General features: G+C 38.9%; 1 pseudogene; it reads right to left on the reverse strand.

Annotated features, from left to right (window-relative positions):
• Nucleotides 1-1,376: 1,376 nt before the first annotated feature.
• Nucleotides 1,377-8,262, reverse strand: LOC102829494 (annotated as a pseudogene).
• Nucleotides 8,263-9,280: the final 1,018 nt, after the last annotated feature.

The following is a 9,280-nucleotide window of genomic DNA, read 5'->3' on the forward strand; positions in this document are numbered from 1 at the left end:
TCTTCCAAAACAGATCTATTGGTTCTTTTGGCAGTCCACGGCACTTTCAGTATTCTCTTCCAACACCACAACTCAAAGGCATCAATTCTTCTACGATCATGTGGCAGATCCTTCTTAATGGTGAATAAGTATGGTGAAAGAATACAACCCTGTTGCACACCTTTCTTAATTTTAAACCATTCAGTGTTCCCATGTTCTGTTCGAATAACTGCCTCTTGGTCCATATATAGATTCCTCATGAGTACAATGAAATATTCAGAGATACTCATACTTTGCAATGTTGTCCATAGCTTGTCATGATCCACACAATCAAAAGCCTTTGTGTAGTCACTAAAGCACAGGTAAACATCTTTCTGATAGTCTCTGCTTTCAGCTAAGATCCATCAGACATCAGCAATGATAAACCTCATTCCACGGCCTCTTCTGAATCCAGCTTGAACCTCTAGAAGTTCTCTGTCAATGTATGTTTGTAGCCATTTCTGTATTACTTTTAGTAAAACTTTATTTGTGTGGGATATCAAACAGATTGTCTGATGATTTCCGCATTCCATTGGGTCACCTCTTTTTGGAATGGGCACAAATATGGATCTCTTCCAATCAATTGGCCAAATAGTTGCCTTCCAAATTTCTTGGCAAAAATGAGTGAGTGCCTCCTGTGTCACTTTTTATTCCATCAATTTTTATTCCATCAATTCCTGGTGTCTTGTTCTTTGTCAATTCCTTCAATGCACCTTGGACTTCCTCCCTACGTAACACTGGCTATTGATCATATGTTACCTCTTGAAATGGTTGGTACAGCTATGTTTTGGTACAGTGAGTCTGTGTAATCCTTTCATCTTCTCTTGATGCTTTCTGCATCATTCAATAGTTTGCCCAGAGTATCTTTCAATAACAAAAGTTGAGTCTTGAATTTTTTCTTCAGTTCCCCCAGAGTGTGAAATGCTGAGTATGTTCTTCCTTTTTTAATTTTCTGACTCCAGATCTTTGCACATTTTGTTGTGATATTTGGCTTTATCTTTTCGTGCTGATATTTGAAATTTTCTGTTCAGCTGTTGTACCACCTCATTTCTTTCATTTGCTTAAGCATCTCTACTCTGGAAGAAGGAGTGATGAACTACTTCTGAATATTTAGTCACTGAAAACCTTATGAATTGCAGAGAAACACTGTCAGACATAGTCCTGGAAAATGAGCCCCTCAGGTTGGAAGCCACTCAAAATGTGACTGGGGAAGAGTTGCCTCCTTGAAGTAGACAAACCTATAAGAAGGTTTAAAGCTGAAACCCAGAGAAGCCAAGCAGTAGAAATAAATACATTCTTATTGCTTTAAATTCAAGTAAAGGTGTTCAAACATAGCTATGACTGTAAAGGAACACCTGCTAACATTTACTATATGGCCTAGGCACAACTATTAGTCTCTCCCTCTCTGGGAAAAAGAAAAACGATGAAAATTGGAGGTGCTTGAAAATAATTAGTACAGTGGACTGTGTTCCTTCATCATCCTTCAAGTTCAGAACTGAACTCTCCCCTGTGGTTCAGTTTTCATATACATACATATATATAGGGGAAAACATTAGTCAGATATGTACACAATAGAATGATAATCATTTGAGATCAAAAGGGCAGCATTTCCTCAGGGACAAAGTTCAGAAGGGTTAGGAAAGAAGGAGGAATGAAAACAAGCACAAAGAAGAAGTGGGATGCTACATTGAGGGGACTGCAATAATTGAGATGAAATGGAGTGTATGATTTATTGAATGCAAAACTGATGACCAATTCTGAAACCCTCCACTCAGTTCTCAATAAACCAGTTTTTACAAAAAAAAAAAAAATTTAATACAGTAATTTTAGAGACTGATATGAGCTGCTCTTCGGAAACCCTGCACAGGGCACTATGAGTTGGGATCGACTCGACAGCACATAACAACAACAACATCATGTTTTGGAAGATGAAATGCAATCAGAAGTAAAGTTGATAATCATGGGTGAGAGAAACAATCTATGAAACCCAAGATTGAAACAATTGCTGATCCAGAAGGAGAACAATGAATACATGGAGAAATAATAATCAAAGAGATAATAAAAGAAAACTTCCATAAACTCTGCTCTTTCCTAAGGGAATCTTCACATTTTCTGGTTATTCTTTCAAAGATGAAAAACTCTACAAGGTTAAGGAGTTCTGGTAGCATAGTTTTTATGAGTCAGGTTGCTAACCTCAAGGTCAGCAGTTCAAAACTACCAGCCATTCCATGGGAGGAAGATGAGGTTTTCTGCTCCTGTAAAGATTTTCAGCCTCAGAAATCCTAAAGAGGGTCAGTATGAGTCAGAACCAACTCCACAGCACACTGCCACTGCAGGGTTAATGAAACCGATTTAATTTAAAATGAGCATGAGAGAGCGAACTCTGAACTATAAAGATAGAAAAAGAAACTTAAAATCATCAAACAAAATTAAAAATATGCTTGTTTTTGTTGTTGTGTGTTGTCAAGTCAGTTGTGACTCATAACTAACCTACATATGGTTTCTGAGAATGGCTGGTGGATTTTGCTGGTGAATTTGAACTGTCAACCTTGCAGTTACCAGTTCAGTGCTTATCCTAATGATTGCAAAAGATATAGAATTAGATTGTACACACTTTTTTGTCACAGGAAATTAGAAAAGTAGAAGTGTTTCCATAGACAAATGAGAATAAAAAATTATAGAAGTAACTAAGTGCTGTTATTCCCATGTGAAGACAAAAGATAATTTTAAGATTTGCAAGAACTCAAAGTTTTATATATCATATACCATAACTATAAAGATTACTTAAAGGACCACTTTAACTAAATAAAAATGAAAGCAGAGCAAAAATCTCAAGGTACAAATATAAAAAGGTACTAAAAACATAAATGTGCACTGATTCTTTAAATTTTATAGTCAACTCTAAATTCAAGCTAGTAATATTACTGGAAACCTAAAGGGTCTTAAAATAGTGGATATGTATAGCAAAAGAAAAGCATAGTGCATTGGAATTAAATCTGAATCACCTCACTAAATTCAGTGGTTTGGGAAGATGAGGTTTGCAAATGACATATTTTGTCAGCTAGTTGGGAAGCAAGAGGCTGAACAGTTAATTGCTTATTTTTATTTTTAATCAATAAAGAATTGTAGGTGAAATGCCATCATTGAAGTCCTGATATGTCACTGAAGTTAACCTCATAACCCAATTTTGTGTATTTATCTAGTGTCATGAGGATTTCCAACTGTACAGGTCACTGTTGTAGCTTGCAATTTATTTATGTGTGCCCTTGCAGAAAGAGTTTTCACATGGATATTAAATCCTCAGGTTAAGCTGAGTCATAGAAAAGGAGAATAAGGACAGCTGAGTAATTAGGTGTAAGCAGTGACATTTCCCCTTCTTGAATCACAGCAAATGGAAGAAATCACATCCTATCTTGGCACAAACTCAGAGCATATTCTGTATTCTTGAGGACATCACTCAAATGTTGAAAAATGTTATCTCCAAAGTTTGAGCATCAATGGGTATTTAATAAACCATCCTGTGGTTATTTAATACCTCTGTCTTTGAATGATGGATTACCTGATTGAAAAAAAAAAAAAAAAATCAGCTGAAGGTTACCAGCTCTTTTGTTTCTCTATTACATGCTTACTTAATTTAATAGACTATAAGTATCCCATACTACATGGGCTAGTATGATAGCATATTAGACATATAGCAATTTTATAGATGCTGTTCTTGGAAAAAGTATTTTGGAAGAAATAAAAAGTCAAATTCAAAATCAGTATCATATTACAGTAAGGACAAATAATTAAGCCACCCATTTTTTTAATGGGTCAAAAACAACTGTACACTAGGTAGCTAGTTAATCCTATAAAGCTGCAGTAGTATTGAGAGCTCAAAATTTGTGAATGTACTGACGAACTGAAGGTTTAGCCATGTGATAATCAGGTGGTCATCAGTGAATTTCATGGTGTTTGGTTAATATACTTAACCCCCATACGTATTTTGACTACTTTATGAGTCTATTTAGTAAACACTGGAATAATTCTGGAAAGGTGTCTACTAATAGCTATGGAATAAGTCATTCTATTTACCTAAATATTAAGAGTTTTTTCTGAACTCAGTATCTTTAGTAAACAACCGTATGGGAACATGAAAACCTTCAGATCCAGAGCCTATTCTAAGAAGTCTGTTGATAAATCTCTACCTCAGACAACTCTGGCATCCAATCCTACAGCAGCTGGAACAGAAGGCAGAGAGAGGACTTCTAATTCAAAGTCAATCAGGTGGTTCACAAGTGCAGCTGTTAAGCTAATGCTTGTGACCTTCCTCAAGGACTGAATCCTGAGTATTGTGTCTGAAGACTTCCTTCTTGTGTAAGAGTAGACGTCAGCTCTGTTTTCTGAATGACACAGGATGAGCATGGCTTCTACATTGCTGAGCTGGAGACTATCCACACTTTTTATTGTATAGTGGCCAGTCGTGACTATGAACTTGATCTTATGGAGAATACCAGCCATATGGTTGTCAGTGAGGTACTCTATGTGGAGCTGGGGCTCCCATGAATACAAGTCATATTGCATGATGGGGTACACATGAGGGAGGACAAACCATAGGGGACCTACTAAGCATGTAGGTTCCAAGTTCTTTGGTCTAAGTCCTGAATAGGACCTTATTGGCCCCAGGCCCCAATATCATGCCACTGTACTTGAGCACGTGCAACCTATCTTCCAGAACCACCCCAGAAGGCACTTCTAGAGAAGAGATGCTCTCCTGCCTTCTGAGGGGCATGTGCACTTTCTTGCAGATAATCCATGTTGTGTTCAAGGAGTTATCGAAGGACTCCTCTAAAAATATCTCATACAGGTCCAGTGTTGTCAAACAGTTCTGGGACATAGGAAAGGGCACAGGTTCATGGGGAAAGTTAATGATGCCATTGGATATTTTGTGCTTGGTGAGCCACTCCACAGTCTTTCAATAGTTGTTCTTTTTGATGTTGACGTAAACTATGACAGCAATCTGTTCTACATGAGCAGGGGCAGGCATCTGGCTCACAGTGTTACCTCAATAGACAGGAAGCCATCCACATGAACCACGGTACTCTTGTTGTTGTCAGGTGCCATTAGGTTGGTACTGACTCATAGCAACCCTATGCACAGCAGATTGAAACACTGCCCAGCCCTGGGCCAACCTCACAATCCTTGCTATGTTTGAGGCCATTGATGCTGCCACTGTGCCAATTCATCTCTCTAGGGGTCTTCCTCATTTTCTTCGATCCTCCAGCTACCAAACATGATGTCCTCCTCCAGTGACTCATCCCTCCTGACAATATGCCTTCAATATGAGAGACAAAGTCTGGCCATCATGGCTTCCAAGGAGCATTCTGACTGTAATTCTTCCAACACAGATCTATTTGTTCTTTTGGCAGTCCATGGTACTTTCAATATTCTCCTCCAACACCATAACTCAAATGCATAAATTCTTCTACAATCTTCCTTATTAACTGTCCAACTTTTGCATGAGGTTATTGAAATACCATGGCTTGGGTCAGACGCACCTTAGTCCTCAAATTGACATCTTTGCTCTTCAACACTTTAAAAAGGTCTTGTGCAGCAGATTTACATAAATGCAATAAGTCATGTGATTTCTTGATTGAATCTTCCTTGAGTGTTGATGGTTGAACAGATCAAAATGAAGTCTTTGACAACTTTTCTTCATTGATAAGGATGTTGTTTATTGGTCCAGTGGTGAGGATTTTTGTTTTCTTTATATTGAGATGCAATCCATATCAAAGCTGTGGTCTTTGATCAGCATCAGTAAGTATTTTATGTTCTCTTCACTTTTAGCAATCAAGATTGTATTGTATACATATTGCAGGTTGTTAACAAGTCTTTCTTCAATCCTGATGGCATGTTTTTCTTCATATAATCCAGTTTCTCAGATTATCTGTCAGTATACAGGTTGAATATTTTAAAATCATTATTCTGTTTGAATGATTGCATCTTGGTCTATGTACAGGTTCCTCATGAGCACAATTAAGTGTTCTGGAATACTCATTCTCTGCAATGTTGTCCATAGCTTGTCATGATCCAGATGATCAAAAACCTTTGTGTAGTCAATAAAGCACAGGCCAACATATTTCTGGTATTCTTTGCTTTCAACCAAGATCCATCTTATGTCAACAATGTTAACCCTCATTCCACATTCTCTTCTGAATCTGCTTGAACCTCTAGAAGTTCTCTGTTAATTTATGGTTGCAGCCATTTCTGTATGACCGTTAGTAAAACTTTATTCGCATGGGATATCAGTGATATTTTCCAATGATTTCCTCATTCCATTGGGTCACCTCTCTTTGGAATGGGCACAAATACAACTCTTTTCCAGTCAATTATTCATGGATGTTTACAGTTGTTTCTTGTCATTTTGAGTTGTGCTCCATCAACAAATGAAGGTCCCAAGGGCTCTACTCCATTCACATCATCAAAGTCAACTCTACTTTGAGGAGGCAGCTCTTCCCCAGTTGCATTTTGAGAGCCATCTAACCTGAGGGGCTCATATTCTGGCACTTTATCTGGCAATGTTCCACTGATATTCATAAGGTTTTCACTTACTAAATATTCAGAAGTAGTCTGTCTCTCCTTTTTCCTAGTCTTTCTTCATCTGAAACCTCACATGAAACCTGTCCACCATGGGGGACTTTGCTGGTATTTAAATTACCGGTGACATATTTTCCAGAATCACAGCAACACACAAGCCACCACAGTATGACAAACTGAGAGATGAGTGGTGGACTACAGCATTAGATAAGTCAAAATGGAGATTCTTCTGTGGTGTGAAAGAATGCATAGGCAGTACAATTTATGGCCTAGGCTGTCTGTCTGCTGTCTGGCAAAGTTTGGAATCTCTTGGCAGACATGCTTCAATGGCGGCATGGGACAGATCTATGTAGTGTTTTTCAAAAGCTTCCAACAATGATAATTCTTCCTTGAGTTTTTTTAAACACTCTGAGCTGTGTTGGTTATTTCAAGTTGCTCAGCTCCCAAACTTGCCAAAAGATCAACACGTCCTGTTGAAGTCTTCTGAGTTAGGTCCTTTTCCTGACACAGGTCCACACAGATAGCTCAAGGACTTTAGATTTTCTGTGGAGTAGCTCCACAAGTCCACAGAGTGAGTAATGTTCAAGTCTATCTGTGCACGGTCACAGCAGCCTTCTATCCTCTGCAGTGCCTCCAGACAGTTCAGAAACACCCAGCAAGCCAGAGCCCCAGGGAGACCAGACACTTCTAGCAGCTTCAGTTCCTATACACATCTGTGCAGTCATTTCAGGGCACACTGGACCACCTCCTACAGTGCTGCAGGAAGAGGCACAGGACACACTGCATGGCGAACAGGTAACTGCACAGGTCTCACAGGGTAGCTTCTTGCTCTGGATCAACTCCTGTTTCTCAATATTATTGGGCTTCCGAAGGAGCAATCCATTCCAGCTCTTCACTGGCTGACAGAAAAATGTCAGCCAGTTTGCACCATCATGACCAAAGTTGATTGCATACTGAAAAAAAAGTGTCCAACTCATCATACTACAATTTGACATACTTGTCAAACTGCTCCACCATCTCAAATACAAAGGCAAACTTCTCCTGAACTGTGAAATATTCACAAAAGCTCCTGCCTGGCTCAGTCCTCTTCTTTTTCAAGATTTTCATGTCATCTTCATTTTCTTAAGAGAGATGAAAAGCAACATCCTGAGTTTGGTCCTGAAGGCATTCCAGGATCCCTGAGTCTGAGAAGACTCCTTCAAGGAGTTGGACCACAAGACACACCTGTCACTCTGTTTATTATAAAAATCATTTCTTATTTTGTCCACAACAGATGTTCAGGGAAGGGTGTTGGTTTTTATTATTAGATTATTATTGGTATCCTTTTCAACTACCATTATTAACCAGTCAATAGAGTTATGAGCTTTCAGAACATTCTGCCATTTGGTGAGATCATCTTTTACTGTAGCTTAGACACTTCAGTATCACAGCATGAAGGAATTAGAAAGTGAGCAGAGGTTTGTTTCCTTCTTTGGACAACAGTTCCTCCTCAAACTGAACAAAATTAGATTCCAGTTGGATCATCTTGGGAGCTCAGCCATAGGATCTTCTTCATTCCATTGGTTCTCTTGGAAGCTGCTGAGAAAACATTGGATAAATAGAGGTGAATAAATTCTGATTTCCAGCACAGCTCACAATGGGCTCATTCTCCATGGTATCCATGGGCATAGGGCTTCACCGACCAGGCCCTCCTAACTCCATGGGCAACCCTGAGGCTACACTGGGTCCATCCCAAACCTGAGTCGCGCTGACTGCCAACAGTCTGAAAGGAAGTTCTCAGCTGGCTGCTGCCACCCCATCCACCTACTGAGCCCACTCCTCCATAGGATTTTCATGACTGTTACTTCTCAGAAGCAGATTGTCAAGTCGTTCTTCAGAATTGTCTCTGGGTGGGTTCCAACTGCCAACATTGGGTAAGGAACAAGCAGTGGGAAGAATGCCCGAGAAACTGGAGGGTTTAGAAATCTTACCAATTCTAAATATCCTGCTAACTATCCCCTTCCTATTGCCGGGATTTTCACAGAATAATATACAAATCCTTGGATAGACTAAAAATAAACCAATATTTAGACATAGGTGCTGAGGTTTACTTTTAGAGCACCTATAAGAAGCAAGTGATTCTTTTATCAGGGACAAAGAAAATTTCTTAGATCTGTACTTTGCCCTGAAGAAAGAATTTAAGGATTTTCATTTATCACTATCTCTCTCTTTATGTTATTCAACATCATCAGAAGGGCCACAATATGCATTCATTTAGTATATGTCAGGCACAGTTATAAATTCTACATGAACAACAATGACAAAAAACTGCTCTCGGGAATCACTCACAGACACCTCTAAACTGTTCTATAGAAACAATTTGCTAACTGGTGCCCTCATACCTGGTTCTCCTTGTTCAGATTGTTTTTGGGGAGACCATGCTTGCTAATTTTATTAGTTTGTGAGCCTCTGTACATCACATGTTGCTGGCTTCTCAATCTGGAATATGAATAAGAATCTCCATGCTTTTTGATCCTTCTTGTTCAACAACCAATTTCAAAAATCCTCCATTTCCTTGATGGCTCATTGTCCATAATCCTTCTTTGGGAGATAATTTTAAAAGTTGGCCAGTCTTTGGGGGCAAGTAATAGAAAATAGCTACAAAAAGGGGGATTTATTGGGAGAATACTGGAAGACTTTGAAAAAG

The sequence above is a fragment of the Chrysochloris asiatica genome, unplaced genomic scaffold (genome assembly GCF_000296735.1).
Source record: "Chrysochloris asiatica unplaced genomic scaffold, ChrAsi1.0 scaffold00147, whole genome shotgun sequence".
Taxonomy (NCBI): domain Eukaryota; kingdom Metazoa; phylum Chordata; class Mammalia; order Afrosoricida; family Chrysochloridae; genus Chrysochloris; species Chrysochloris asiatica.